This window comes from Ziziphus jujuba, chromosome 1, assembly GCF_031755915.1.
Source record: "Ziziphus jujuba cultivar Dongzao chromosome 1, ASM3175591v1".
In the NCBI taxonomy this organism is placed as follows: domain Eukaryota; kingdom Viridiplantae; phylum Streptophyta; class Magnoliopsida; order Rosales; family Rhamnaceae; genus Ziziphus; species Ziziphus jujuba.
In genome coordinates this window covers 19,916,273-19,924,452 of record NC_083379.1, presented here as the reverse complement: position 1 = coordinate 19,924,452, position 8,180 = coordinate 19,916,273, and the positions used below count along the sequence as shown (strand labels likewise).

The 8,180-nt window shown below is 30.1% G+C and overlaps 1 long non-coding RNA gene across 1 annotated transcript; it reads right to left on the bottom strand.

Moving 5' to 3' along the window:
* Positions 1–4,494: 4,494 nt before the first annotated feature.
* On the bottom strand, positions 4,495–6,539 carry LOC125420629 (uncharacterized). The gene is made up of 2 exons (XR_007238857.2): positions 6,285–6,539; positions 4,495–5,278 (listed from the first exon to the last, which is right to left on the bottom strand). It is a non-coding gene; the product is annotated as an uncharacterized LOC125420629 (long non-coding RNA).
* Positions 6,540–8,180: the final 1,641 nt, after the last annotated feature.

The window sequence follows — 8,180 nt, the reverse complement described above, 5'->3', positions numbered from 1 at the left end:
AGAAGCATTATCCAAAGTTAAAGAAAATAACTTTGTCTCAATTCCCCATTCACACAACAAAGAGTATAGTTTTTCTGCCAATGCTATACCAGTATGTGGAGGTGGCATATAACAGAAATTTAACACTCTCTTTTGCAAGATCCACTCTTTGTCAATGAAATGGCAAGTAAGACATATATATCCATCAGTAGTTGCAGAAGTCCATAAATCAGAAGTCAAACAAATTCTACCAGGAGTTGCATCCAACATGCATTTTATCCTACATTTTTTCTTCAAATGCATTTTAAGAACATCCGACTTAGCAGTATTTCTAGAAACAAGTTGTATATCAGGATGTAAATATTGAAATATGGTTCTAATTCCCTCATACTCAACAAATTGGAAAGGCAAATCATGCATGATTATGGCCGAAGTTACCAATTCTCGAAAATGCTCAAAGTCAAATTTAGATGCATTTAATGAGATAGTCCCTCTATCTTGAGATATCAATAATTGGCCAATATCATGAGTGTCTCTTTTCACACAATTTTTCAAATGACGCACCAAATTTCTCGTTCCATATTTACTATCACAAAGATAAATGGTACCACAATCTTTACATTTACATTTTTGCTTACCATCAACATCCAAAGGAAGCACATCAAAGTAAGACCAAACCTTTGAAGTGAGTTTCTCTTACGTTTCACTTTATGCCCACTTGTGACTCCCTCCATAGGACTTGCAACATCTTCTAAATTAATAGGCATTTCAAAGCTACTTAATTCAAGATTTATTTGAAGTCCATCCATGTTTATCTACATGTTTTCAAACCAAAAAAAATTATATATTAAAATAAAATATTATAACAACCTTATAATAAACATGTATATAATTTTTTGTTTCCAAATCACAAAGCAAAATATATTCACACATATGCACATATATAATTTTTTTATTTCCCAAGCTATAAGAGGCACAAGATGGCTAAATATCTATGCAATCTTCCAAATTAGTACTTCCAAGTTCCAACAATGACAATTTAGCTAATATGCATTGTCATTTCTTATTTGAGTCATCAACATTTTTTAAAGTTAAAATTTGTCTAATTCTTTCCTTTTTAATCTATACACTACTCAAGCATATGAAGTAAAATACAATATAAAATGTATTTTAAACTACAAAATAAAAATGAAGCAAGAGAAAATGAGAAATACCACAAAAATGAAGAGGATTGAGAGCATTAACAAATTGTTTCTTGATAAATACCAACTCTAACATAAGCATTTACATATATAGGAGATAGTTTAAATAAAAAGACCAAAAAAATCATATTACATTCATTTTATAACCACAAATATTAAGAATAAATATGTAAAAGTAACATTAATTAATTGGAGAGTAAGGAAAAGAAAATTATCTAAAAACCATATCTGTCCATTTAGAACCACAAATATATAGAGCAAATTTATAAGATTAATACCAATTAATTGGAGAAGAAGCAAGAAATAGTAACTCTTCATAAATGTCATCTAATCTTTTATTGAGACTTATATTATTGCTATAGGTATTTATACACAGGTAGCACAAACTTTAGTTTCAACGGTTAAGTGCTAGGAAATTAAGGGCTAGCACTTAGTGGCTTTACACTCATAGTTTAGGTAGGATTTCTTCTTCTTCTTTTTTTTCTTTTTTTTTTTTTTGGGGCTAAAAATTTAGGTAGAATTTCAGTAATGTCAAAAATATGCTAGTTTTTAAGAGACAATTAATAAACTAGGAAACTAATCTCTTCCATTTTATTTGTCAATTTCCTTTTTTGGTAATTAATTTTGGTTTATAAGTGGATAATAGATGGCAAGGCTCCAGTTTGGAACTAATTAAGAGTGTTCAAACTAATAAAAATATCAATTTCTTCTCCGTGGTTTGAACTTTGAACTTTAAGGTATGCTATGTGGGTTTTTTAATAGCTAAGACAGTTGACGCCTTATGCATATGTAATTATATTTCTAGGATCAACGAATGGTGTATAGAGTAACTTTCACTGAATTTTTATTGTCTTGTGGTTTCTTTCAAAAAAATAAAAAATAAAAATCTTGTGGTTATATTAATTTTAGTTTACCTACTCCAATCAGACGTACTATGACCAATCAGGCATGTATGCTTAATCCTGTGGTTATGATATAGTATGACCAATGTGATAACAAAACAATACTTCATGTGATAGTATAATATTTTTTTAAAGTTTAAATGGTAAAGTATAAAAGATATAATACTTCGAGAAGAAAAAATGTTTTTAACCCTTTCTTCACCTACACCTTGTTTCCTTTGTATTGAGTTCTGCTTAGAAGCTTAGATTTCAGCGTTGCGTTCGTAAATAAAATAATTGGTATTCTAATATATATATATATATATATATATATATGTTTACCTATTCTATATAAGCTAAGTACATTTAAATATAAAACTAACAAGAGAAAATGTAGAGAAATTTTCAAAAAGGGACAGCTTTTTGGTTGTTGTTGTTGTTGCCTCCCCCCACCCTAAGGAACAGCTTAATTGTAGAAATAGAAATGATCATTATCACCATTCCAGTATACCATAAAATCAAAAAAAGAATTTGATAAAAAAAAAAAGTTCCTTATTATACCTTTACCAAATATATATATATATATATATATGATAATTTATTATATTATACAATTTCTAGTTGGAACTTCAGCTGCACTTTTAAGCCCATGGGAAAAAACTTAGGCCGGACCATGGAAGATCCACAAAAAGTGGGGGTTGCAATGTAAGATCGGTAGATAGTGTGAAACATACATTCAAATATTATAAAGATCAATATCTGTTTTCTTTCATTTATGAAAATTGCAAAAACAGCTTCACATATATTTTTTTTAAATTTTTTTTTTATGTAACTCAAAAATGCTTTATGATATGCAAAAATTTGAAAGTTTAGCACGACTCACCGTTCGTCAAGAATCTGCAGAGAACTCTCAAAGACCCTGTAATGTCGAACCCAAATCGTTCTCCTTTGTTCTTTCAACTCTCAGTTGCTTCAACAGTTCAACTCTCAAACGACTCCCTGTTCTCCTTTGTTCTTTCAAGATTTAGATTTTAGGATACCAAATCAATGAGAAGAAATAAGAAAAGACCAAAGTAAGAAAAAAGATAGAGAGAAAGAGACTAAGATTGAGGCAGAGAGAAGAAGCAGGGGGTAGCGGAAGGAGGCTTTGATGGCTGATGGAGATTGGAGATGGGGCTGGCTGGTGAGGCAGAGAGAAGAAGCAGGGGGTAGAGGAAGGGCTTTGATGGCTGATGGAGATTAGAGATGGGGCTGGCTGGTGAGGCAGAGAGAAGACGCAGGGGGTAGAGGAAGGAGGCTTTGATGGCTGATGAAGATTGGAGATGGGGCTGGCTGGTGTGGTCTGTGGTGGCTGCGTTGTGAAGTGCTGGAGAATAAGATGAAAATTGAAAAATAGGGCTTGACTCTCGACTCTTGAGTTTTAGATCTGAATTTTTTATTTATTTATGTTTTTGTTTTATTAAAAATATATTTTTTTGTTTTTAAAAAATTAGTAATAGAAAATTATTTGTATAAAATTTTTAATTTATAATATTTTTTAATTATTAAATATTATATTAGTGATAAAATATTAATTTAATATTAAATTTAAATGGGTTGTAATAGGTGTATAATCGTGTCGGGTTGAAACTGACACGTTTAATAAATGGGTCGTAACGGGTCAATTTCAAGTTAAACAGGTCAACCTGAAAATGACACGATTAATAATCGTGTTAAATGGGTTGACCCGATTATGACCCGAACCCATTTATAATAAACCCAAACCCATTTATCCCGTGTTATTTTCGAGTCGTGTCATCGTGTCATGACCTAAATTGCCAGGTCTATGTCAATATATGGTAAATCTACAACAATACACTTACTCTTGCAAAAACTGGGATTTAACAGGGATTCCATGCCCTCATGCCATGTTTGCTATTATCTCAAGAAACATAGAACCTTTGGTATTTGTACACCCATGGTACAAAAATGATGTCTATATGAAAGCTTACTCCCCTCTTATCGGCCCAATGAATGGCCCAAATTTATGGCCAAAGTCTTGATTTCCTCCATTGCATCCACCCAAATTTTACAAGCGACTTGGTAGACCAAGGAGAGTTACAAAAAAGGAATCAGATGAACAACTATTCAAAAAGTTAAGTAAGACTGGTGCGATAATGACTTGTAGAAAATGTGGATCAACTGGCCATAATGCTAGGTTGTACAAAGTATCTCATGCAGAAGCAAGTACAAAGGTTTAATACATTTTTTGACTTTTGTTTCAATTGTATTTAATTTTTTCTTTTTTTTAACATGTTTTGTATAATTTCAACAACCAATGGAAGGCAAGCTACTGCATTAATGGCAAATGAACCAACAAGAAATACAATGGTAAGCTTTCAGATTTTGTTTATATATTAAAACTTGTAAGCTTTCACTATGTATAATGTATATCTAGTTTTATATTGATATTCTAGTTTCAGTTTTATTTAATTTTAACTTGCTTTTTTGAACATGTTATACATATTTTCAACAGCTCAATGGACAACGAACTATTATATTAAGAGCAAATGAACCAACTAAAAAAATAAAGGTAAACTTTTAGATTGTCTTTATAAAGTTATGCTGCAGAAAGGACTAGTGCGCATAAAATGGAATGCACCTTCAACGTCCGTTGCTTTTCTCTGTTTAGGTGCGTTGGCATCACTTTTGAAAAAAAAAATCCACCCATTGGTCTTCCTGCACCACCACGTGTCTTCATTAATGAAAAGAAGGTCTTCTTTGCAAGCACCCATTTAATAAAAAAAAAAAAAAAAAAACCAGCAATTTCTCTTTTCCGTCCATCATTTGACCCTTTTAATTAAACGGTGCGTTGGCAGCTATTTTCGAAAAAAAAAAAAAACCGTATTTTCTCCTTCTGTTTTTGCCCAGCAGCTCTAGTAGTACTGTTCCTTTCTTCCTTTCTTTCCTAAATCCCTAAACCAACTCCAGCTTCTCTTCCTTTCTTTCCTTTCACACACTTTTAGGTGCTTTTGCTGTTGGCCAGCAGCTCGCCACAGGCACCATAGCATTTTTAGGTTCCTTAGTTTGTCATCCTACACATATCTTCTTCAATCTAAGTTTGTCATCCTCCAATTCAAACATTGCTCTTAGTAATCCAAGAATTACTTGTGTTGAGCGGGGACATATCAGTGGATCTATCCATTCAAAGGATCCACATCCTTTTCTCATTTGTTTCTGAAAATATAAACAACAAAAATATTAGAATTGCAACAACCATATGATAACCAATAACTAGATTGTAAAAAGTCTAGAAGACATAATCATGGTACAAGTAACTAGTTAATTAAGTAAAATGCCACCCAAAAACAAAGGACAAATAACCATGGATGTGTTATCAAAGCAAACGACTTAATCTTACCATGTAAGATTATAGTATGAAATTTTGCTTCTAGGAAATCCTAATCCTCTTGAAGCTATAAAGAGCAGACTTGATAATTTTATATCTCATTTCGAAAGCAAGACCCTTCTACAATTCCTTGATTGAAGATTTTAGTGGTTTCACTTCATTAAGGCAAATAAAAAATTGGGATCCTAATCATTCATCAGCAATATGATGTTTTATCAAAACTGTCATATGAACAACAAACCTAGAGGAATAAAAAAAAAAAAGAAAAAAAGAAAAAAAAGAAAGAGCCAAAAATCATTAAAAATGCTCCAATTCAATCCTGAATTCCAGGCTAATTAGTTGCTTGGTTTCATTACTTTCTAACAATATCCAGTTGCCATTAACAAAAACATAGCTTACTAAGAACTTTCTTTCTTCTGTATGACCTGTAAATTTCTTTACTATACTAATTATTTTTTTTTTATTTGCAAAGAGATATGGAAAATACGTATGGATTATGGAAAAAAATGAGGGCAAATGGGGGCTTTGGTTATGTCAAAAGCCTACACCAATAAATAAACAACATCTATTCATTCCTACATACATAAATAAATAAATCTGGATTTGTAATATTTAATGAAAAATAATTGTATGTTTCCAAATACACCAATAGACATTCACGGGAAACCTTTCAAAAATTAAACTATCCTTATTTTTACTTATATATTTCAAATCATTCACTAATTTTATCCCTAATCAATCACATCCTAAATTCAAACAAAATAAACAGTTAAACTTTTAATCAAAATCTAATAACTAGCTCAATACTTTTTAAAACAAGAATTGGAAAGAAACCTTATTTTTCGACAACCATAGAACCTCCTCCTTGCGTTTAAGTTAGTTCAAGATGTCCTTGTAGCAACAAGACATCCACCATGGCACACTTTTCACTCCATCATTATTTTCTTTTGTGATCTGCAAATTCCAGCCAACATTTCTTAATTCCAAAACCAAAGTTGCGTATCTAAGTTTTTACAGGATTTGGGAAAGAGACGTGATTAGTATCGGGTGCAAATGACTTTCAATGCCTTTGTCAAATGGGCATGTATGTCTCATATGTTTTTTCTGTTAATATTATTGATAGGATTGATGTTTTGTCCTAACGATGAATAATTCCAATGAGCTTAGGGCCTTAATTGTTAAAAGAAATAGTTTAGGGACCAAAGTGTCACAAACCGCATAATTTAAGTAATTAATGTGATAATAACCCTTTCTAGTTTTTAGCAAGTCTTCAAAAAATAATCTTTCATATATGTAATTCTTTTCATTTTTCTTATATTTTGTATTTCATATATATTCATTTAACTATTTTTTCTTTTTTTTTTAATTCTTTTTCTTTATTTTTTTAACTTAGATTTTTTTTTTTAGTTTATTGGCGCTTTTTTATTTTTTAGCAAGTATCTTCGTTTTTAATTTTTTTCTTATGTTTTTTTATTTTTTTTTATTTTTTTTTAAACCAAGTCTTGTTTTGTTTTCTTTTCATTTTTCTTTATCATAACTTGTATGTGTTCTTTTTTTTTTTTTTTGTTTTTTTTTTTATTCCTAAGATTTTGTATGTTCAAGTGACCAGTCAAACAAGTTCGAGTAAATTAAAAATATCCAATCTATAAAAAAAAAAAAAATGAAAGGGTTGTGTTTTATATATAATATAAAAAAATTAAAAATATCCCATTTATAAAAATTAAAAAAATTGAGTAAAATTAAATATTTGATTTATAAAAATATATACTAGTTAAAGAAACAAAGCTTGTTTAAAACAATAATGATTAAATTGGTTTAACAATTAAACCAAAAAAGAGGAGGGATAAATATGAAGAGGAGGGATAAATATTTTCTTTCCTTCCATTTTCTCTTTTATACAAAGCAGGATATAAAGTTCATGTCAAACCAAAAAAGAGGAGGGATAAATATGAATTTTTTCCATCCTTCCTTTTTCATTCTTCCTATTTTCCATCCCCCTACCAAATGAAGGATATACAGCTTCCTATTTTCCAACCCCTCCCCCTTCATTCTTCTTAGGATTTTCTAAATTGGTAGACTTTTATTTGTAAGGTAATATATACCATAATTTGTAGTACACAACGATAAGATAATAAATATTAAATTAATATTTATTTTAATCAACATAATGATAAAATAGATTTTTTACAATTCAAACTGAACAAAATTGGAAATTAATATTTGATAAGTGATTAATTTGCAAATCTTGAGTGGGTAGATAATGTTTTACCAAACCAAAAGAGGGTATATATAATTTTCCATATATATATATATATATATATATAGTTAGATTCTAGTAAGAACGCTATGTTAAAAACATTATATGAATGCATATTTCACCTATGCAAATTTCGCTACAAACTTGTTGCAAGATATATATCCTTATCATATTCTCAAATTAAGCTCTTCACTTTACTTGAAACTGAAATATATATATATATATATATATACACATAGATATATTTTTTAAAAAACCATATTGCAACACAATTACAAAAGTATAGAAGGGCCCTGCCTCAAGTATTCAAATACCTTACCCTACGCCATGTGCTAAGGTACTACGGTATTAGTTTGATGTGTAATGTTCGGGTGTAAATAATTCTATTAGAGGTACGATATAATAGTTGAAAAGTTGTTAGTAGGCCCACGTTTGCCAAGATATCAATGGCAAATGTGGAAACCAAAAGTGAT